The following is a 23,648-nucleotide window of genomic DNA, read 5'->3' as shown; positions in this document are numbered from 1 at the left end:
TTCTACTTTTAGGATTAGAATTCAAACTTTCCATTTTGATAAAGCATATAGTTAGGGCAGGGTCAGGTGACCTGGAATCCTCAATTAGCTATGCTGCAATAGGCTTCTGGAGGAATCCCATTTTAATGAACTGCATTTAATCATTAGTTCATATTAATATCTGGCTCCTGTCCACAGCATGTCTTTTGTCCTATCTTCCTCCCTTTACTGCCAAACAGTGGTGGCAGATTGCCACCTCTCCCTGAGCCTGGTTCTGCTGGAGGTTTCTTCCTGTTAAAAGAGATTTTTCCCACTCCCCTCTGTCGCCAAAGCACTTCTTACAGGGGCTCATCTAATTGGTTTTCTCTTTTTTCTCTGTATCATTGTAGGCTCTTTATTTTACAACACAAAACACGTTGAGACAACTGTTATAGTAATTTGGTGCTAAATAAATAAAACTGAACTGAATCTGCTTGCTAAAACTGCCGGACAGGACAGGTTTAAAAAAAACTAAATAAAAAATGTTGTCATCCACCCTCTTTTTTGAAAAAATCTTGACCCTTGTCTTCTTTAAAGAATTTAAAGACCAATTTGAAAATTACAGTTTACTGCTAAGATTTGAAACTTACCAGTTTACATCTTTGGAACATCTAACTGTTCCAAAGAGACAGCCCTTCTTAGAGTCTCCAGTGACATTTTGCATACTGATGCAGGCAAAGTTTTGTTCTGCCTTGACCTCTGCCTTACTGATACTATTGAACATTTTGATCAATAGGCTGAGATACTAATGTCTAGTATTGGATGATCCTACTGATATCTGTCTCAGAGTTTCTTGTCTGTGGCTGTTTTTAAGTTCTGGTTCTCTTCCACTTCTTCTACTATAAAGTTCTGTTTTGGGCCTTTATTGTTTCTGTTATGATTTCTTTCTCTTCAGCACATTTTAAGCACTTTAAGGAAGTCTCAGTGACAAGTCTCGCTGCTATGAAGGCGACATTCAGTTGCATATCTCTTTAAAGCCCAAAGATGTTTCCAGGCTGGATATTTTGAAGTACTCACATACCACAACATCACTAATTCAATTGCACTAGCTCACAATTCAGAGTACACATTAATTCCGGTTTTGACTTTTAGACCTGTGGATAAAGAAGCCGTCCATCCAACCAGTGTAATGGTTGGATGGACACCAGAGAACTTTTGATCTACAGCAACTTCCACGCTGTCTTCACAGCTAACAAAGTGTTGTGATGGCACAAGGGAGAAGATGTTGAGTGTTGGAAGATCCCTGTCCCTAGGCGCACAGCAGTGGCTGACTACAACTGCTAGATGGGAGGAATGGACTCATCAGTTCATATGCTTGGGACCCACCAAGTCTGCTGGAAAACCAGGAGGTGGTACATTACAGGGCTCCAGCAGCTACAACAGCTGCACGATTCACAAAATGTTATGGGCCAAACAGCACAACAAGCAGCAGAGTCACCAGGAGGACTTGTGTGCTCATCTCCTTGGTGTTTCATTCGAATCCAGGTGCCCACCAAAACCCAGTGGCAGCTATTTTCCTGCCTCCACAAGTAACTGCAGAAGACAACAAGACAAGCATGGCCACCAAAGGAAGGTAAAATTGCACTCTGTTCAAAAGCAAAAGTCCTCCAGTGTGAGCATGCAAAACGAGTCTCTGTCTCTAAGTAGACAGGGACTGCTTTACCATCTACCATGTTTTCTTGTATTTGTTTTTTTATATATATATAAATAGTCCTTTTGTGCACTTTGGGAGGCCAGCATAACAAATTACATGTTCAGAACATCTTCTGACTATGGTCGTGTCCAAATTCATGGGCTGTATCCTCCTGAGGCCGCATTTGTACACCGATTACGTCACAGCGACGCACCGAAGGCTGTCCAAATTCGTAGACTCCTCCGAATGCAGCCGACAAATGCGTCCTCCTTTTCCCCAAATTTGAAGGATGGGTCAGGTGTGTCCTTCGTGGCCCACCATATCCCAGAATTCATAGCGCGGCCCAGCCAAACTCCAGTTTCCGTCAATGGCGGCCACTACTAAGTTTTAAAATTACTCTTATTAATTAGTCAAACAGAAAACTGATTAAACAGAAGTCTGAGATGGTCGAGAATTTACGCCAGTGTCCTGTTATATTTTAGATAGCAAGGAGCAGACGGCCGAGTTTATTAAACTCCACTGAGACAGCGGTGACGCTAATCAGAAAGCTAGACCGTCCAATTCCACAGCCGTTTACTTCCGGCCTACCCAACCTTCTGTACCCGGCCCACGTAGACCGTGAAGGCCGGGTCCTCAGGAGGATGCAGCCCATGAATTTGGACACGACCTATGCCTGCATTTTATATTATATACGTATATTAAAAAAACCTGCAACAATTTTGTCTTCAAAGCTGATGTATTAGAAGCAGGAAAATTAGACAAGTGCAAACTGGTGTGAGAATAGAAAGTGCAGTGCATATGCGTCTGCAAAGCTGCAGACCAGTCAAGGTGCCCACTGCCCAGTATGGTGCTCAGCAGTTTTCACTACTCAAACTTACATTTGTAATGTATTGTTATGTCATGTGCTCCAAGTTCAAGATCCTTAGTTCCAGTTTATCTTTTGTTTGTTTCTTGTAGTACGTATGTACTTAGTTTTAGTTCGTTTTTTCCAGCAGTAAAGCTGACACTTTAAGTTAAATGATCAAAGAACTGACCTCACAGCCCACTGTTCATTCAGTGGGCTAGTCTCAGTTATTGTGCAAATGTACTGCTTATAAGGTTGGGAAAACCAGCAGTCAGCTGACACTGAAGAAGTCACTTTGATGAGTGACGAAAAGTTTCTCCCACTAAAAAAAGCTACGTCCAGATGAACAGAATCAACTTTTTGGGACACTTTAAGCTAAGTTTACCATCTTTGAGTCTAGCGTTTGGGTCCAACCCCTGCCTGCCACACAGCTCACCTTGACACATTCCTCTGCAGACGATCAGTTAGCTGTTTGACGACTACTCTTTCTAGAATTTTCAGAGGGCCCGGTGGCGCCAGTGTTCGGCAGCCTCGCCTCTGTCAGTGCGCCCCAGGGCAGCTGTGGCTACAATGTAGCTTGCCATCACCAGTGTGTGAATGTGTGTGTGAATGGGTGGATGACTGAATGTGTAAAGTGCTTTGGGGTCCTTAGGGACTAGTAAAGCGCTATACAAATACAGGCCATTTACCATTTACCATCTTCTAAATTAGTGAATGCCATTTCCTCTGCAGCTTGCGAATTATTAATTCAACTTTAAGTTGCACATTTGAGAGTTATACCAAGGAGTCAAGTACTTCTGATTTAAGACTTTCTTTTTCAGAGGAACTACAGTGTCCAGGGTCAGACACCGTGAAGATGTAAAATTATCAACATGATAATCGACCTTGGATGGAGCAGAGTTCAGTGCTCCACACTGTTTGTACATGGCATTGAAGATGACAAAAGACGATTAATTATATCTTTAAATGAGTTCTTCTAACACTTAGAAAGACATCTACTGTGGTGAAATCTATTCCCAACTGCTGTGTCATCCATTATTGTAAATTGTAAATTTAACCATAGACCCAGATGGAGTTTTAATTTGAAAGTCTAACTCTTAGCCTTGTCCATCCTAATTGGAAAACTCAAAAACCCTGATTTTTCTGATTTAGTACTCACTTCAGATCAAATAACTATTGTGTGTGATTTTAACATACATATAGATGCTGAAAGTTAGGGCTGCTCAATTAATCAAATTGTAATCACGATTACGATCTGGGCTTTCAACGATCATTAAAAATGACTGAACTGATTATTAGCCCCTCCCTCGTGCTTTACTCTCGCGCTGCTCCGTGTGGCAAATCGAGCGCACCTCTCTGCGTTTCGAACACGCGTCACAACAAGAGGACCCGAGGGAAGCTCGAAAAGCTAAGCAGAAGTTATTTGGAGAGGAGAGTGACTGCCATTGGTTGAAAAGAGAGGTAAAAGAAAAAACTTCAGTGGTGTGGAAACATTATGGGTTCGCAGAGTCAGACGTGGAACAAGTAGACATAGTGTGTAAACTTTGCTACAGTGTCGTAGCTGCACCACAGAGCAAGTTCACTAAACATAGATGTTTACATTTTTCATTTATTTTTTATATTGCAAACATTTGCACTGTTATCAGTATTTGCACATTATTTTATATTATTTTTTGACAATCTAAAGTCATTATTCAATACATTGTTATTGTTAAATAAATATTGTCAAATAATCGAGATCTCAATTTCAGTGAAAATAATCGTGATTATCATTTATGCCATAATCGAGCAGCCCTACTGAAAGTGACAGAATCAACAGAGCATTTAATCTATTATTAGACTCAATTGGCTTCTCTAAAGTTATAAAGAGCCCACCCACCACTTTAATTACACTCTGGATCTCGTTCAGCGTTGTTGTTGAACTTTACATTTACAATAATGGATTCTAGAGCACCACCACATTAACCAATTATGGCCAATTAATCCCACTATCTCTGCTCTGGATTTTTATTCAACTGGCCTGTTCCGCTTCATCTGACAAGGATTCACTCTGACAACTGGTGTACCATTTCTTTCTCTCTTTTCTTTCTCATACACAAGGGGCACACATAGTACCTCGCAGAACTATAGCTGCACAAGTCTCGGCAAGGCTTTCTTTAAGAGTTCAATTCAGTTTTATTTATATAGTACGAAATCACAACAGCAGTCACTGCAAAGCACTTTATATTTATATGAGGTAAAAACCCTGTACTAATGGAGACAAAATTCCCAAAATCAAGCTGGGAGCTGGTTCCACAGAAGAGGGGCATGAAGTCTTATTAGAATTTTTGAGACAGTCCGACAATAATAAAATGCATCCAAAAAGTAATACATTCATAAACAAGTTTTTTTTAATATCAGGGGTGACACAATGTTTCTAATTTTAGAGATATTGCGCAAATGTAAGAAAGTAGTAGTTTGTTTAATAAGCACAATAAAGTTTAAAAAAAAAAAAAAAAAAAAAACACTCCTCAGTGTTGCTGGAGCCCAAGGTAATGCTATCCAGAGTAAGTATCTGGTTAGACATCATGTTTCAAAGATTTTTAGGGCCAAGTACAATAACCTAATCTGAGTGATGTCAATGCTGAGATGGTGTTACAATTTTGTTTTTGTGGATATGTGAATTTCAGAATTTGAGTAGGACCTGTTAGCTTCAGGTCCCACTTACAGAGAGGCACTGGTTTGACTGAGTTAGTAGTGTGTCCATACAGCTTCAGCCTTAATGACCCATGTAAGTATCAAACCTCCAAATGAACACTCAGACGGTGGCTGGTGCATGAAAGTAAGTTCAATCTCTATAGAAGTTTCCCAGAGAAATGATAACGTCCAACCCAAGCTCTTTATTAAACCCATGATGCATTGTGCATTACAGGTTAAATAAACAGTAAATTATGGATTAATTAAATGTAAAAGGCTTTCATTCTAGCTAGATAAAATGCTTTATCAGTGGACACAGGGAAAGCATTAAAAATATAGTTAATTAGTTTGAATAACTTTGATTTTCTGAGATCTCTATTGCAACAACTCAACCTTTAAAACACAGAATAGAGGCTATAACCCTGGCATTGCTAAAAGCTCCTCCTCCCTCCTCTTAAAAAGGTCAACTTGCATAGATAGCATTTCTTCTCCCCAACCATTTGTCTTTATAAAATCACTGCTCTCCGTTGCTGGGAGACCACTGAGCAGACTGGCAACACTTCCGAGGATTAAATAGGAAGAGGGTATTGGATGAGGACAGATGAGGAGTCGAGGTGCTGTGGGATAAAGAGATAAAGAAGTAGACATAAAGGCTATGATATTTCATTTCCTGCTCCTCACATAAGCAGAACCAAAATGTTCACACCTACTGGAGCTTTAACAACAAGCCCATCCTTAACAACCCATGAGGGATTTGTAGGTTTTATATAAAGTTATCAAAATAAATATTAATAAAACAAAACGGGTTTTCTTTTGGTAAAAAAAACATATTTATTAGGTCATAGGTGAATTATGACCAATTGCAATGGCCCATGTCCCACTGAGACTGCTGACAGTCTTAAGTCGAAGTATTGGAGCCTGTTCCTGCTGAGACACAAAGTGACAGATACTTCTTTGAGGATTTTTTTTTAAAGGTGTCGTGGCATTAATGTTACTGATAATGTCAGAAGTTGTGAAGAAAAGTTACAGAGCCTACTGCTCTCTGGCCATAATGCATATGGTCGCCTGCTCACCCACTGAGCTAAAACGGTGCCACCTCCCATTGTACTTTTAAATATGCTAGGAACCACAAGTATGCTTGCAGTTTGAGGGTAAAGTGCTCGATTAGCAGTGATGTGGTATTATGCAGACTTTAAGATAAGCTGGGGCCTTTAGATGTTGTTCTGGGTTCTTTTGTGACCTCCTATATGGGTTGTCAGCGTACTCTGGGAGACATTTTGGTAGGCCAGTCACTCCTGGGATGGTTCATCACTGTTCCAAGATTTTCCATTTGTGGATAATGGCTCTCACTCTGGTTCACTGGAGTACTAAACCCTAAAGAAATGATGTAACCCTTCCTAGACTGATAAACATCAATGCCTTTGTTTATCAGCTGTTTCTTTAGGTCAGGGTATGATGTGTTGCTATGTGAGATCTTTTAGCCTACCTCACTTTATCAGACTGGTTCTATTTAAGTGATTTCTTGATTCAACAGGCCTGGCAGTAATCAGGCCTGGGTGTGGTAGTGCAATTTAACTCAGCTTTCAAAAACAAGAGGAAATAAAGAAGATTAAAGCTGCAAGCAGCAAGGATCTTGGACTTGTGGCTAACCCCTGCCGAACACCTTAAATGCCCACTAGGTGGCAATGGAGAGTCTATTGAATAATCGATAGATTACTCACAATTACTAAAATAATCGATAGCTGCAGCCCTACATGAAATAGCTTATTAGTTTTTTTCCATTACATTTGTGACCTAGAAAATAAACGATTGGATCAAAATGACTTAACTGGTTTAGGATTAAGTTCAGTGATATTGAGAATATATGGGGAGTGATGTGCTTGCAGTCATTTCCCAAATCTATGTGAATGTTACCCATGGCCACTGGTTAATGATCTTAAGAATTTTCATACTAACGATCATGAAAATATACTCAAAGTCAGTTGTGTTTGTTTGGGGAAACTGCTGAGACTGAAGACGTCACTTGAATGAGTGACAAAACATTTCTCCCATTAAAATAAAGAAGAGAGCAACTTGAGGCAGCATCTAACTGGGCAAAACCCAGACTTCTGAGGCAGATCACTTTCCAATAGCTAAAAGAATGATTCAGCACTCTGACACTAACACAGCTTGATCTTAAAAAAGAAAAACAAATCCCCAACAGTGTCACCCACGAAGCACCCCCACACCATCACTAGGGATGGGTACCGGTATCCGGTGCCATTATTGCACCAGTTCTGACATAAACGGTAGTAACCAGACCGAAAGGCAGCGCACATTTCGGTGCTTTATTTCGGTGCTTTTCCCCCCTGAAATGTCATACACTTTGGATTCTAGCCAATCATTTTACCTTTGCAAGCGTAGTAGGCGGGCCCAGGTACATACGTTCTTTTAGAGCAGAGCTACAGATTAAAAATGCTCAAGGTGAAGCGGTCAAAAGTCTGGCTGTACTTCACAGCAAAAGATGCAAACTCAGCAGCCTGCAACAAGTGCTTTAAGGTGATACTGTGCAAAGGAGGTAACACCTCGAATCTGATGAAACACCTGGCGACGTATAGCATTTTGTTAAAAGCCGACAAATGCGCCGTATTTGATAGCTTGCTGCGAGACCTCACACCGGGCACATCTACTGCGGGTGGGTTGCCTGTTATCGGATCCGGAGTTAGCAACATCCCCCAAAATCCCGAAGAGGAGAGTCCTGGCCCCTAGCCCTGCCAGTGTAGCAGAAATGATGACGGATGATGATGGCAGCAGCAGCCGTTCTTCTCTGCGTGAGTAGCTTAATGTTGTTCGTGTGTAATTTACGTTGAGTAGGCTAACCACGTTATTACATTAATGCATGTAAGGTAAACTAGCAAACATCATCATAGCTACATGCGGCTGTCTTCTTGTTTGATGGCAGATACTCCCTTCACCCTGGCCAAAAAGGCTAAAATGACCAAAGAAAAAGTGGGAAACGGCTAAACATGAGAGGTTTTTGGACAAAGTTTGTGTTTTTTTCCATTGTTTAAGCACTGCTTCCAGCCAAGAGTGATGCCATAAATCCCCTATAGCTGCAGAAAAGGCTAACATTGTTATCTTTTTACAAAAAAAGACAGCTGAACATGAGAGGTTTTTGGACCAATTTTGTGTTCTCCATTCTTTAACACCGGTTTGGTACTGGTATCGGATAAAACCTAACGATACCCATCCCTAACCATCACACCTCCTCCTTCACGGTGGGAACCATGCATGCAGAGACCATCCGTTCACCTTTCCTGCATCACACAAAGACAGGGCGAGTGGAACCAAAGATCTCAAATTTGGACTCATCAGACCAAAGCAGAGATTTCCACTGGTATAATGCCCATTCCTTGTGTCCAAAAGTACAAGCAGAAGAGATTTGATTGGGCCAAGAAACACATTGAAAGTTTTAGCGATTTTTGGACTGACTGACATTCAGTTCTTAAATTAATGATGGACTGTTGTTTCTCTTTACTTAGCTGACTGGTTTGTGCAATAATATGAATTCTAAAAGTTGTCAAATAGGTTTGTACACAGCTGACAGCCCTGACTTCTGCACAACACAACTGATGGTCCCAACACCATTAAGGCGGCAAGAAATTCCAGAAATGAATCCTGACAAGGCACAGCTGTGAAGTGAAAACCATTTCAGGTGACTACATCATGAAGTTTATTGAGAGAAGGCCAAGGGTTTGCAGCGCAGTCAACAAAGGGTGGCTTCTTTAAGAAAATATAAGACACATTTAGAGTTACTTATCAACTTTTTTTCTTTTCTAGGTAATTCCATATATCTTGCTTCATATATTTGATGTCTTCAGTATGTATCTACAATGTAGATAGTGGTAAAAATAAAGGAAAAACATTAAATGAGAAGGTGTGTCCAAACTCTTGACTGTTTGGTGTTCATTAAAATGCTTTCAGAATACGGCAAATGTACAATGATTCAGCTCATAAATCATGACACACTGCTCTCCCCAACATAAGCTCACTTAATAGGTTGAAAGTATCAGTATCGGTAATACTTCCCTTAATTTACTTGGTATCAGATCAATACCAAACTCGGTGGTATCCCACAGCACTAGCACAAACAACAGGTCAGGCCAAAACTGTACATCTTAAAGAATATATACCAGGAAAGCTGATCTGGCAACCGTATCGGGCTTTAAGGATGTCCTGTGGCAGGTTACAATGTTCCAACTGCAACTACAAATGCTTTCAGATGGGGAGCTGGTGGCACACAAAGGTATTTCTTGGCCAGGCATCTCACTGCTGAATAGGCAACTTCATGTTCCTTCCACCATTTAAGAGGGTCAGCATCACTCTCTACACAAACTGCCAATAAGTAGCTAGAAATGTAATTTTTGATTTGCTCCCACTATGAAAGCAGGGACCGCAGTGACATGACAGCTGAGTCCTCACTCAGTGTCACAATCCTCAGTCTAATACAAGCACAGACACACACCTGACAGGGGGTTGGGAAGCTTATCTTGTAACCGGAAGGTTGCCGGTTCGATCCCCAGCTCTCTCTGTCCTGGTCGTTGTGTCCTTGGGCAAGACACTTCACCTACCGCCTACTGGTGTTGGCCAGAGGGGCCGATGGCGCGATATGGCAGCCTCGCTTCTGTCAGTCTGCCCCAGGGCAGCTGTGGCTACAACTGTAGCTCCCTCCACCAGTGTGTGAATGTTTAATAGTGTCTAGAAAATATATAAATGTAATCCATTATAAGACTGATAGTTTATGTAAGTTTCAGTTGCATAACTGGTAGATCTAGTTGTGAAAATACTTGTCTTGTGGCCAATAGACATATTTAGCTCTGTAGATGATTCTATAAACTTTGTATTTAACATTATGCCTAGCATATTTTTTCTTACTTCAAATCAACTGATTCAGTATCACACTCACCAAAGGCCAGATGAAGTCCAAAACACTGCAAGCTCAGCCACTTGGTCAGCTGAACCACCTTGACTATATGTCAGTCATTAAAGCTTCAGGTTGAACTTCCAGCTTATGAGGCCAACCTGCAGAGCTTCACTTATATGCGCTCCCATGTGGTGTTGGAGGAAGCAGCTGGTCTGTAAACGGGCACTTTTCAGTTTACAATTAAATGTTTCAGTGACACTCGTGTATGACTCACAGGTCCTGTGAGCCAGTCTTGCCACATATGTACATGGCTGGCACATATGTGCCTGGCACATATCGGCACTGATATGTGGTCCTGTGTTTTTAGTAGGGATGGGTACCGGTATCCGGTGCCATGATGGCACCGGTTCTGACATAAACGGTAGTAACCAGACCGAAAAGCAGCGCACATTTCGGTGCTTTATTTCGGTGCTTTTTTTTCCTGAGATGTGATACACTTTGAATTCTAGCCAATCATTTTACGTTTCCGGGGATAGTAGGCGGGTCCAGGTACGTACGTTCTTTTAGAGCAGAGCTACAGATTAAAAATGCCCAAGGCAAAGCGGTCAAAAGTCTTGCTGTACTTCACAGCAAAAGATGCAAACTCAGCAGCCTGCAACAAGTGCTTTAAGGTGATACTGTGGAAAGGAGGTAACACCTGAAATCCGATGAAACACCTGGCGACGCATAGCGTTTTTTTTAAAAGCCGAAAAATGCGCCGTATTTGATAGCTTGCTGCGAGACCTCACACCGAGCGCATCTACTGCAGGTGTGGTGCCTGTTATCGGACGAAGAGTTAGCAACATCCCCCAAAAAGCTGAAGAGTAGAGTCCTGGCCCCTAGCCCTGCCAGTGTAGCAGAAATGATGAGGATGATGATGGCAGCAGCAGCCGTTCTTCTCTGCGTGAGTAGCTTAATGTTGTTCGTGTATAATTTACGTTGAGTAGGCTAACCACGTTATTACATTAATGTATGTAAGGTGAACTAGCAAACACCATCATAGCTACATGCGGCTGTCTTCTTGTTTGATGGCAGATACTCCCTTCAACCTGGCCAAAAAGGCAAAAATGACCAAAGAAAAAGTGGGAAACAGTTAAACATGAGAGGTTTTTGGATAAAGTTTTTGTTTTTTCCATTGTTAAAGCACTGCTTCCAGCCAAGAGTGATACCATATATGCCCTATAGCTGCAGAAAAGGCTAACATTGTTATCTTTTTACTAAAAAAAACAGCTGAACATGAGAGGTTTTTGGACCAATTTTGTGTTCTCCATTCTTTAAGCACCGGTTTGAGCACCGTTTAAGCACCGGCACCGTTTCAAAAGTACCGGTTTGGCACCGGTATCAGATAAAACCTAAACGATACCCATCCCTAGTTTTTAGTGATATGACAGGCCACTGCTTTAGTAATGTCACTCCACGTCTCACTTTTTCACTCACAGCACAGGTATATTTGTTTTTAGCGTGGTTTGTATTGGGGCAGGAGACTGAAAATACTGCACGGTCTGGGCTACAGCACGCAGTTTCACACATTCTTCATACTGCACTTTATGGTGCTGTTGTAAATGGTGGAAAAGATTATAATATAATATATAATATATAATCTCCCACTTTGAATCCAAACCATCTCCAAGTAACTGAGCCATTGTTTTTCTTTCTGCCAACCAGCTCCTCTTCGATAGCTACCATCCAGTTCAGATCCGTCTCCATTCTGTCACTGGCTGCAGGTGAAGCGATTGGGGAGGGGGGGTTTGTTCGGTGAGGAAGAGATGTGGGGCAGAGTGACATTGTGTAGAGACAAATGTGGACAAGGCTCTATACTTATAATTGTAACACAGCATGGTCTCATCTTATATCTAGCATGAAAGTATAATAATATTTCTTAAAAACACTATCTCACCCATTCCTAATATAAACATACATAAGCAATGTTTGCTTTAGCAAGAAAGATATAAAGTGTTTCATTAGGAAGCAGTTCAGTTATGTATCATCATCCTGATAATAATTGTGTTTTTTAACTGCAACGTCTGGTTGTGATTGCTGCATACAAATTACCAGTGTTGGGACTAACGCGTTATTAAGTAACGCGTTACAGTAACTACGTTACTATTGTGGTAACGAGCACGGTAACTAGTTATTATGCCAAAACCAGGAACGCGTTAGTCGTTACTAGGATTTAGATAGGGTCGTTACTCGTTACTTCGTGTGGTGGCTATCGCGGAGCTTCCACAGATTCTGTAACATTAGCAAGTGGTGGAGGCAGCAGGTGGAGGACGCAGAAGGAAAAGAGACCCGAGGCGGCCGCCGGTCCAAGTGTGAACTGAACTTCAGGTAAGAAGTTATGACCTGCAGTCTATCTGGGTCAGATATAAACCAAGTTTAGGTGGAGTTTATTTTCGTTGTGCTGACTTTTTCCGTACTGCGTACTAGCTAGCATGACGGAGTTTCTATACAGCTGGGTGGGTGCTATGAAGTTAATGATGTTGAACTTTATTTTGTTCATAAGTTATTAGAGTTGCCAACCGTCCCGTCTGGTATTCAGAGAAAATATTACGCGTTTCTTATTGAGGTGAAAAGGAACAGTTTGTCCCGTAATTCAGCTACAATGAAAAGGGCACAAAGCTGGAGTTATTCTGTGTCTTTGCTGCACAGCTGTCTCTTCTTCTCTCATTCTCCCCCTCCCTCTCCCGTTTCTACTTCAATCATGAAAACTGATCAATGATCAGCTGATCGGCTCTCTTGTTCGTTTATCGCCCACTTTGCGCCAGAAAGAGGAAACCAGCGGATGTCACGCTAAACAACAGCAGCACGTTTAAGCTTGATCAGCTGTTGTTAGAATTTATATAATATTAATTTCTAGTATCAGCTGATGTTTGCTGGAGCCACAGCTGCAAAAAAGCTGCTGGTCATGATGTCGGTTTGGTTATCTGGTGAGAGGGAAACATGAAGATGAAACCAGGAGATGTCCTTACTGAATCATCAGAGCTGAGCAGGTGATGGAGAAACAGGTTTACCTTTTAGGTGACATGAATGAGTTGAAGGGAAGTTATGAACGGTTTCTGAGAGACAAATAACCCCAGGATCCTTTTTTAGGTAGCTGACAGCTGGTAATTGTGCAGGTGCGGATCTAGCAAAGTTTTGCCAGGGGGGCCAGGTAGGGCATTAACAGGGAAAGGTGGGCACAAAGAAATACTTTTCTTTCTTATTCTAATTTAAAATGTCTAGCTTTTAAAAAATAATTATCTGAATCTTGCGAACAAACGATTCATAGATTGATGCAAATATACCATCAAAACAGTGTACATCACTGTCACAACAGTGTTTGTTTTCATTCAAAGGCTTTATCTTCCTATTCAGAAGGCAGAATTTCCGAGTTCCGAGTACAATCAAAGTACCACGACTGCAGTTTTTGTGTTGGATGTAAAAGGCGCACATGATGCTGTGACGTAGGCTAGAATCATGGCAGCAGTCAATGATGGTCCGGGTGTGGGATTTCTCTCGTGGAAATATGCACATTATCTGTTCCTTTCTATTGGTAGGTGGCACAGTGCACTTGTGGCAAGTAAGCAAGCTAGAAGACTGGCAAAGTTATGGAAGCAACACATTAACAAGAGAATTCTAAGTACAACCAAAGTTACTTTCCCTAGTAACTAGTTACTTTGAAAGTAACGAGTAACTTGAAGTAACTGAGTTACTTTTGATAGAAGTAACTAGTAATGTAACTAAGTTACTATTTTAAAGTAACTTACCCAACACTGCAAATTACATGCAACAATAATATACATTATGTATTAGAAAAGATGTAAACTTACCACACACACATTTGGGTGAGGAAAAGTTAAATTGCTTAGGTTTAAAATATTGTGATCCAGGGATTTGACAAAATTCCCATGGTTGATCAGACTCTAAAGACATATATTTATGTCAGATTAAGACAAATTAAAAATACTTATGACTTTTTCTCATTTGGAAACATCAATGTTACTGCTGTTGGAGACACATATTACACACAAAATGCCGGCTTAATGCATGGTCTAAAAAGCTTCCTTAAAACAGTGGTCTTGAGGCACTTACTTACAAGGAGACACAAGAAACACAGGATAAACTAAATGTGGGATGAACTAAATCTAAGAAATTCTTGTTTTATTCTTGTTCTCTTATTGTTTTTGCACAGCACTTTCATCAGCTGTTATGTTGTTTTAAAGTGCGTTAGAAATAAAGTGGAAGTGGAAAGTTTATAAAGACTCATGTGATGCATGGTTGGGCATGTGAAATTAGCCTAACAGCTAAACCATAAAAATCACACGTTGTGAATATATGCTCCTAAAATTTAGGGCAACTTTCGAGACCTGTAGCGAGTAGTTGTAAGTAGAAACATAGTAAACTCCCATGAGAAATTACCAAATAGGCAGGACTGAAACAGGATCTGGAACTTTTTGCCACCAGGTCCAATATTTAGGTTAGTAAAGACCCTCCATAAAAGTAGGACTGGACAGACTGAAAGAGTAAAAGAGGCCATTTATGTCCACTGTGAATGACCATCATTAAACAGGTGTTGGCTTACGACACCAATTGTTAACCAAGTACAATGCAGACTTGAGATCCCTTCCAACACCAGTTTCGGTGTTTGTTGGTTTGGTGTTTTGTTTTTTTGTTTGTCTTTTTTAAAACTCAGTTTAAGTTTATTCTATAGAAAACATCCAGTTACCAAGTTATCAGTTAATCAGCTCTAGTGTTAGGAGCCTGGAGGAGATCATTTTGCTCAGCTTTCCTATAACTGGTACATGAACTCATTCTTATATAGCGCTTTTCTACTCTACAAGCACTGAGAGCGCTTTATACAACATTCCTCATTAACCTATTTGCACCCTTTCATACAACACTTCTTGTGTTTAAGTGGTTTTTATCAGACATTCACACTCTGCTGGACACATTGGAGAGTAACTTGGGGTTAGTATCTTGGCCAAGGATATTTGGCATACAGACTGGAGCAGCCAGGGATCGAATCACCAATCTTCAGATTAGAAGGTGACCAGTTCTACCTTCTTGCTACTACAGCAAGTGTAAAAGCATTCACAACTGATTAAACCTAAAAATATCAATTATTGATAGTCAATTTGCTGCTTAACCTCCTAAGACCTGAACTCTTTCACGGCATGCATTTTTAATTTCTCTTTGATATTTGGGCTGATTGGGACCTGATGAATGTAAAAACAAAGAATTACCAGATTTTTTTTTTTTTACCTGATTTTTGTTTCTAAGAAAAATGAGAGCCACGTATGAGGATATTCGTTTAACATTTTGATCGAACAGTAGCAGTATAATGTCCTCATAAGGGGATATAAGGCCCTTGTAGAGTAAAATGGACTATTTTGGTCTACATAACCCAAAATGTGATGTCCACATATGTGGACGCCAGGTCCTAGGAGGTTAAAAGACTGGTCCGTGCTGAATCAATCCTGTGCACTGAGCAAGCCAAAGGCCTACCACACCTGGTGCATGGTCTTTCAATTAGTGAAACATAAAGACCTGCCTGACCTCTAATTTTCTGCTTCTAAATTCGGATAAAACTGAAGTTAATTTACTCGGCCCTAAAAGTCTTAGGCTACATTCACACTGCAGGTCTTAATGCTCAATTCCGATTTTTTGATCAAATACAATTTTTTTGTCTGCTTGTTCACACTACAAATAAAATCTGACAGCAAACGCGCTCTAGTGTGAACGCTCAAACGGCCCGCATGCGCAAAACAAGACTTCACACACAGCACGCTCTGTTTAGACCCAAAGCAAACAATATTGTTTGACTGATGGCCCTTAATATAAAGACTTCGGACTTTACGTTTCCCATTTTTGCTTAAAGCTATAAAGTTATTTTGTTATTTACATATGACCTAATAATTATCCTTATTGCTGTTTTAGAGGAGCGGTGCTTCAAAGGATAGTTGGAAATGTCTGTCAGAATCTGCAGATTACACAGTACAAATAAAATGTTCACCTTTCTCCAATGTTGTCTTCCCAACAGTTTCACTAACATCTACACTGGATAGGCAGGAACTGTTCACGATGTCTTCTCCAGCGCTGATAATTAGCATCTGTTTTGTATCAGTGACGTAAAAGACGGATTTAATGCGACCTGACCATTCAAACAGCAGTCGCTTTCTAAAACATCGGATATGTATCGAATTCAGTACCACATACGAAAGTGACCCAGATCGGATTTGAAAATATCAGATTTGTGCCGTTCACACCGTTCATACCATGATCGGGTATGGGTCGCATAGGGTCAAAAAAGTCGGATTTGATGCGCTTTCGCCTGCAGTGTGAACGTAGCCTTAAAAATATGGAGTCTAATCTTACTCTGGGTGGCATTACCATAGCCTCCAGTAACAGTGAGGAATGTTGGAGTCATTTTTGAGTAACGTAAGTCTAATGTGCCATGGAAACAAATATATAATACTGCTTTTTTCCAATTAGAAGCATCCTGTCTGAGAGCAAGCTGAAAAACTAGTTTGTGCAATCATTCCTTCTAGGCTACAACACTCTAATGCATTATTGTCAAAACTCCCTAAAAACTTCAGTTAAACCAAAATGTTGCAGCAAGAGTACTGACAGCATATTTCACCCACACTGGCTCCCTGTTAAATCCAGAATCCAATTTAAAATCCTTCGCACCACATACAAGGTCTTGAATAATCAAGCCTCATCTTATTTTAAAGTCCTTACAGTATCGTATCACCCCAATAGAGCACTTCACTTTCAGACCGCTGGTGTATTTGTTGTTCCTAGAGTATTTAAAAGTGGAATGGGAGGGCCTTCTCTTCCTAAGTCTGTTCTGTTAGAGGTTTCTTCCTGTTAAAAGGGAGTTTTTCCCATTGTCATCAAGTATTTGCTCATAGGGGGTCATCTGATTATTAGTTTTTTTCCCTATTTTTTCTCTATAATTGTACGGCCTTTACCTGACAGTTTAAAGCAGCTTGAGGGAGCTGCTGTTGTGATTTGGTGGTATATAAATAAAATGGAATTGAACTCAATAATGAAGCCCGGTTCAAGGAACATTGCATTGCCACATAATGCCCTATAACACCGGACCTTAAAGAAACACTCTAAGATAGAGAAACGACAACAAGACCTTCTCCATGATACAATCACTCTCCTTCAGATACCCACCCCGGTTCACAGGATGGTGGAAGAGGATTCTATGGCTGAAACAGAGGGCGTACCTGAGGCAGATGACATGGCAACTACTCTGACACCTGTTCTTACTGCAAACAAAAAAGACATGCTGGGCCTGTGACTGCCCCATGAAGAGGGGCTAGAAGTGTTACTGGACCAACTGGCATGCCACACTCTGACTGACTGACACACACACACACAGCGGACAGCGAGGTGTTCCAGAGGAGGAAGCCACAGCTGCATATAACACACACACAAACGCTCCTGCAATGAAGAAGTACTTGCTACTAACCTTGATACACCTACCTACACCGATACAGACAGCAATTACGCATTTAGAGCAGAAGAATGATTCTTTGATTTGTACTTGTGCAAAATACTCACATAAAGCTTATAAAGCTTTCCCCAATTATACTTTGAATATTAGTGGCAAAGACATTGATTGTCTGACAAATTTTGGTACCACATACTGTTATCAGAGTAGTTGGATTTCCTGCTTTGAGTCACAGTTTTCTGTTTGATCCTGTAGTACTATTGTTAAAGAAAATTTCACTTTCACTTTTATGGCTGAAGGGTAAAAATGATTGTGAATAGATTGTATACAGGGCAGTAAAAAAAGCATTTGCCCCTTTTCTGACTATTAATTTGTCTTAAAATCATTTTTTATATTAGATAAAGATAACTACGGTAAATACAAAATGCAGTTTTTATATGATTGTTGAATTATTTTATTTTTTAAAGGAAAGAGGATTGCCAAATCTGCCTGGCTTTATGTGAAAAATGATTTGCTCTCCTAGTTAAATCATGAACTGGGACAAACCACATGTTTTGGGAAGCTGAGTTAAATTTCACCAGCTGCACTCAGGCCTGATTATTGCCAGACCTGCTGCATCAAGAAATCTAAATAAAACTTTCTGGGAGGTTTAAGTCCCATTTTACTTGTTGTAAGTTAGTTTGATGTTCATAAAAAGAACAAACTAACATCATGGTCTCAGGCTGCTTTGCTGCTTCAGCACCTGGATGACTTGTCCCAAGCAATGGAACCGTGAATCCTGCTCTCTACCAGAAAACCCTAAAGGAGCATTTCACATGGCCATCACGTCCCTGAAGCTGAAGCTCTCTTGGGACATGCAGGAAAACAATGATCTGAAACACACCAGCAAGTCCACCTCTGAATAACTCAAAAAATAAATAAATAAGGTGTAATTCCTTTGATATCCTTTCAAACAAACCTTAATACTCTCCAGTGTGGCTGAAAATAAATAATTAGGCAAAGAGGTCTTGTTGTCTGGGCTCACTGCCAGTTTTCGAAAACTTGCAGATCTTGCTGCCACGGATGGCAAATATGCAAAAACTAAGATCAGGAAGAGAGAAAATACTTTTTCATAGTAAATATACATACAAAACAGGACAGATAACTCTTTGTAGTCGTTGCACAGTCACATCTAGAACAACAGTACAATGAAATTGGAAACTGTCCCACATCTGCATTACGCACAACACAACACAAACTAACATAATAAATAAAAAGAAGAAATAAAAAGAACGAGTGTATGAATAAAAGGATTCAGTGTATATTTCATTGCACGTTGTTGTTGTTGTCGTTGTTGTTATCCCCCCCCAAAAAGTCCACAGAGGTAGCCAATCAGGTCAGCTGTTACCTTTGCTTAGGCCTATTGCTCTGTTGTAAAAGCTGTCCTGAACAGCCTGAACCTCCTGCCAGACGGCAGCAGCTTAAACACCTGGTGTCCTGGGTGTGTACAGTCCTGCAGGATGGTGCATGCCCTCTTGAGATACCGCGTGCTGTACAGGTCCTTCAGGGAGGGAAGAGGATGTCCAATGATTTTTTTAGGCCATATTAATGACCCTCTGAAGTGTCTTTTTGTGTGCCGTGATGCAGCTGGAGAACCGCACACCGATGCAGTCATACACTTTCAGTGGAGCAGCGGTAGAAAACAATCAGCAGCTCCTTCTTCAGGTCCATTTTTCTGAGGATTCTCAGAAAATGGAGACGCTGTTGGGCCTTCTTTAAAACCAACGAGGTGTTTGAGCTCCACTGGAGGTCTGTTTCCATGTGCACACCCAGGAACTTGAAACTGGACACCCTTTCCACGCACTCCCTGTTGATGCTGACAGGCTGCAGCTCAGACTTCCTCCTTCTGAAGTCGACTACCAGTTCTTTTGTCTTGGTGGTCTTGAGGTCCAGGTTGGTGTCCGCACATCAATCTGACAGCCTCTGAAGCTCAGCTCTATATCCTGTCTCGTCTCCCCCAGAGATGAGCCCCACCACGGTGGTATCATCTGTGAACCAAATGACTGCGTTGTCTGTGTGGGTACTGACACAGTCATGTGTGTACAGAGTGTATAGTAGGGCAATGATAGTACACAGCCTTGTGAAGAGCAGGTGTTAAGGCTGAGGAAAGATGAGGCCCCACTCTAACTCTCTGTACACGAGAGGTGTCCAACTCCAGGCCTCAAGGGCCGGTGTCCTGCAGGTTTTAGATGTGTCCTTGATCCAACACAGTTGATTTAAATGGATAAATTACCTCAACATGTCTTGAAGTTCTCCAGAGGCTGGTAATGAACTAATGACTTGTTGACCCAGGGTGATATCTAAAACTTGCAGGACAATGGCCCTTGAGGCCTGGAGTTGAACACCCCTGCTGTACATGGTCTGAGAGAAAGTCTCTGATCCAGCAGCAGGTGGTAGAAAATAGCAATACGGCGGTTAGCACTGTTGCCTCACAGGAAGAAGGTCCCGAGTTCACCTCCACCACCTGGCCACAGTCTTTCTGTGTGGAGTGTGCATATTCTTCCTGTGTTTGTGTAGGTTCTCTCCCACCATCCATAGACATGCGGTTTTTTGATACTAAATTGCCTATAGGTGTGAATGTGAGTGTGAATGGTTGTCTGTCCCTCTGCGTTTAGCTCTGCATAATCAGCTGGCAATCTATCCAGCGTCTACCTGGCCTCTCAACCTTTGGTAGCTGGGATAGGCTCTAGCCCCCACAACTGTGATAAGCAGAAGAGAATGGATGGATGGGATATATCTCTAAAACCTTTTTGCAAAAGAGTAAATGCCACTGTGAGCAAAGTAAAGCACAAAGGATTCCCTTTGTCTTCTCAAAGCTGCTGTAGTGCAGCTGCTAATTAGCATATTTCTGATATAATCAGTAAAGGGTTGCCTTTAAAATAATTTACCAGTTCTACAAAACAGAGACAAAAATAGACCAGTCTTCTATTCTAAAACACATTCAGAAAACCCAGCACAATTTAATGGACAGAAATATAAATATTGTGTGGATATTTTAAGAGAATTATGAAACTAGCTATATGAAACTCTTTAATTAAACATTTACTTATATTTTACATGTTACTTCTTTTCTTAAAGGAATGCATATAGCGTTGTGTTCACACACAATCCGCTACTCGCAGCAGCAGCAGCCTTGTTTTCTTCTATGCCAGAGTACAGAAAAAATGGTTATTATTCTCCAGTTTATTCTTCATACAGATGCTTGTAACATGTAATTGGCACATTATGCCAATTAACATGGCTGTCATCCATTTACTTTTCAGCTTCCTTTTCTTCTCTTCAATTTTCCCCTCACAGAGAACCATCTGTCAGGGCTGCATCCCCAGTTAGCAGCCAGCGGAGTCGTAACACTTTGTTGTCTTCAACAGGTCTTCCCTAATCAGCCAATCACATGACAGCAACTCAGTGCATTTAGGGATGTAAATGTAGTTGAGATTCTTGAGACAACCTATTTTCTGTTGGCTTCCAGCAGCATTACATTGCATGTCACATAGATCGAATAATCTCAAACTGGTTTCTTGAACACAACAGTGATTTCACTGTGCTCAGATGGCCTCCAGAGTCACCACATTGTAATCCAACAGAGTACTTCTGGGATGTGGTGGAATGAGACATGTACATCATGGATGTGCATGACGTACAAATCTGCAACATTTGTTTGAGGTTATCATGTAAATACAATCAAAATCTGTGAGGAGTCTCCAGCACCTTGATGAATCTATGTCACAAAACTTAGGTTAGTTCTTATAACAAAGGGCGATTGAGCCTGGTACCAGCAAGGAGTACCTAACAGTGTCCAGTTAAAGTATACTCCATTTTACTACAACTACATTTCCAATAAATCTGTTTTCCTGGACATGAGTTTCTATTTCATTATTAGGCGACAGAATTAGCATGAAACAGGGCTGTTTAACAACTATGTGTTAACCAGTGATGTTCCACACTGATAAAAGCAGAAATCATTTAAAACATAGAAAAGTAAAGCAATCTGTCTCTTTTTATCTCACACAGCACTGCCATAAAGCTCCTCGCCTGTCAATATGTATATACAGCCTTTAAATTACTGCTATCTTGTGGTTGACTGCTGCAATTATTTCATTGAAGACTAGCTCTCTCTGTAATGCGGGCGTGTCCATCTTCAGCACTGACTGGACCTGGGTAAGCTGAGAGGCAGGCAGCATTGTGGATAAAACCAGAGTGCGAGGCAAGCTGCTGCTGGTCTGCTTCCACTGCTCTGAAATCAGTTACTATCCACGCTTCATATAGAAACACACCTAGGATTAGCAAGTAAACAAGCTTCAGTGATTTAGCATAGTAACAGATGAGTTTCCTGTTGCCAACCACTTAGAGCAATGTATGTGATAATGTGATGCAGACAATGAAAAGACAACATGACGGCATACCGCTCAGAGGTTTTGCATTCAGTCATCTTTTTGTTTGTTTTTGTATATCTGTTATACAATTTCATCAACGCGATGTTGGACAAACCTCATGTTCTGCAGATAAGACCTCTTGTTACTGGGTCTACAGAGTGATGGGATTCTTACAACAGAGGTTCTTCACTCCCACAACACAAGGATAACAAACAGAAACAAAGCTGTAGAGCCAGTGTGAAGGAAAGAATAAGGAAAACGCTTCAAAAGCGTCCACTCCTCAGCCTTTTCCTTACAAAAGCCAGGTCTATTGTGAACAAAAATGGATGAGATGAGGCTACAGCTGGAAGACAATAGTTCATTGGGGACTGCTGCACCCAGCAATACCTGATGAAACGCCCCCTACTTCAAAAACAGTTAAAACATGGGCTGGGTGCTTCCTTGCAGCTACAAGACTGTGTTGAGAATACAGACTGGAGTATTTTTGAATCTCAGGACCTGGAGGAGTACACTACATCCATACTCTAACCACTGCCACTGTCACCGCTGACAAATGCATCCAGGTGTATGCCAGCCACAAGCCCTGGATGACACGTGAGGTCAGGACCCTGCTTAGTAACAGAAACACTGCTTTCAGGTCGGATGACTTGGAACTGTACAATGCAGCCACGGCAAACCTGAAAAGGGGCATCAGACAGGCCAAGCTGGATTATAACAACTAAGGACTATCTCCAGAACAACAACTTGAGGCAACTGTGGCTTGGGGTCCAAAACATCACTAACTACAACCCCAGACCCAGGGCTGTGGATGGTGATGTTGTGCTAGCGGAGACGTTGAACTGCTTCTTTGGCCACTTTGAACAAAAAAGACCAGACGCAGTCACACCACACACTCAGGTCACATCTTTGTGTTGGAGAATCATGACATGAGACGCATGTTAAGGGCAGTTAACAGGACCCCAGAAATGCAGCAGGACCTGATTGCATCAGGTGCTGAAGGTCTGTACAGACCAGCTCACAACCTGTCCTTAGCACAGACCACTGTCCCACCCTGCCTGAAGGCCTCAACCATTCATGGGGTAATTCAGAGGGATAATAGAGGATGCCGTAGCCACTGCTAGCCGCAAAACCTTGATTCATTTAGAGCACAAGGACAGTTATGCTAGGCTTCTTTTCACTGACTTCAGCTCAGCATTTAACACAAACACCCCTAGCAGACTGGGAACAAAACTAATCAACCTCGTCCTCCCATACTCCATCTGACTCTGGATTAAGGACTTCCTGAGAGCCCGCCCACAGTGAGTTAAAGAAGGGCCCAAACTTTACCCAACATTCAGCCTCAACATTGGCTTGCCATAGGGATGTGTGCTGACTCTCCTGCTGTACACTCTCTACACACCCGACTGCACCCCACTCACCCAAGCAACTCAATAGTGAATTTCACAGATGACATGTCAGCGGTTGGACTCATCATGGGGGAAGATGAGTCCGCATACAGGCACAAGGTAGAGAAACTGGCATCATGGTGCAGCACTAATGACCTTTTCCTCAACACCACAAAAACAAAAGAAATAATAGCGAACTTCAGGAGAAGCACATCTAATCGTCATATACATTAATGGGTACTGTGTGGAGAGGCTCTGACTTGAAGGTTCTGGGCCTGTGCCTGGCTGATGACC

General features: G+C 41.4%; 1 protein-coding gene and 1 long non-coding RNA gene across 3 annotated transcripts in view; one reads left to right on the top strand and one right to left on the bottom strand.

Annotated features, from left to right (window-relative positions):
• Positions 1-23,648, bottom strand: part of arhgap39 (Rho GTPase activating protein 39) — a 66,713-nt gene that overhangs the window by 40,057 nt on the left and 3,008 nt on the right. The window lies entirely within an intron of this gene.
• On the top strand, positions 7,263-7,719 carry LOC146499132 (uncharacterized). The gene is made up of 2 exons (XR_014870443.1): positions 7,263-7,570; positions 7,619-7,719. It is a non-coding gene; the product is annotated as an uncharacterized LOC146499132 (long non-coding RNA).

This window comes from Neolamprologus multifasciatus, chromosome 17, assembly GCF_963576455.1.
Source record: "Neolamprologus multifasciatus chromosome 17, fNeoMul1.2, whole genome shotgun sequence".
NCBI classification, from domain to species: domain Eukaryota; kingdom Metazoa; phylum Chordata; class Actinopteri; order Cichliformes; family Cichlidae; genus Neolamprologus; species Neolamprologus multifasciatus.
The sequence above is the reverse complement of the archived record's forward strand: the minus strand, read 5'-3'. Positions and strand labels throughout refer to the sequence as shown.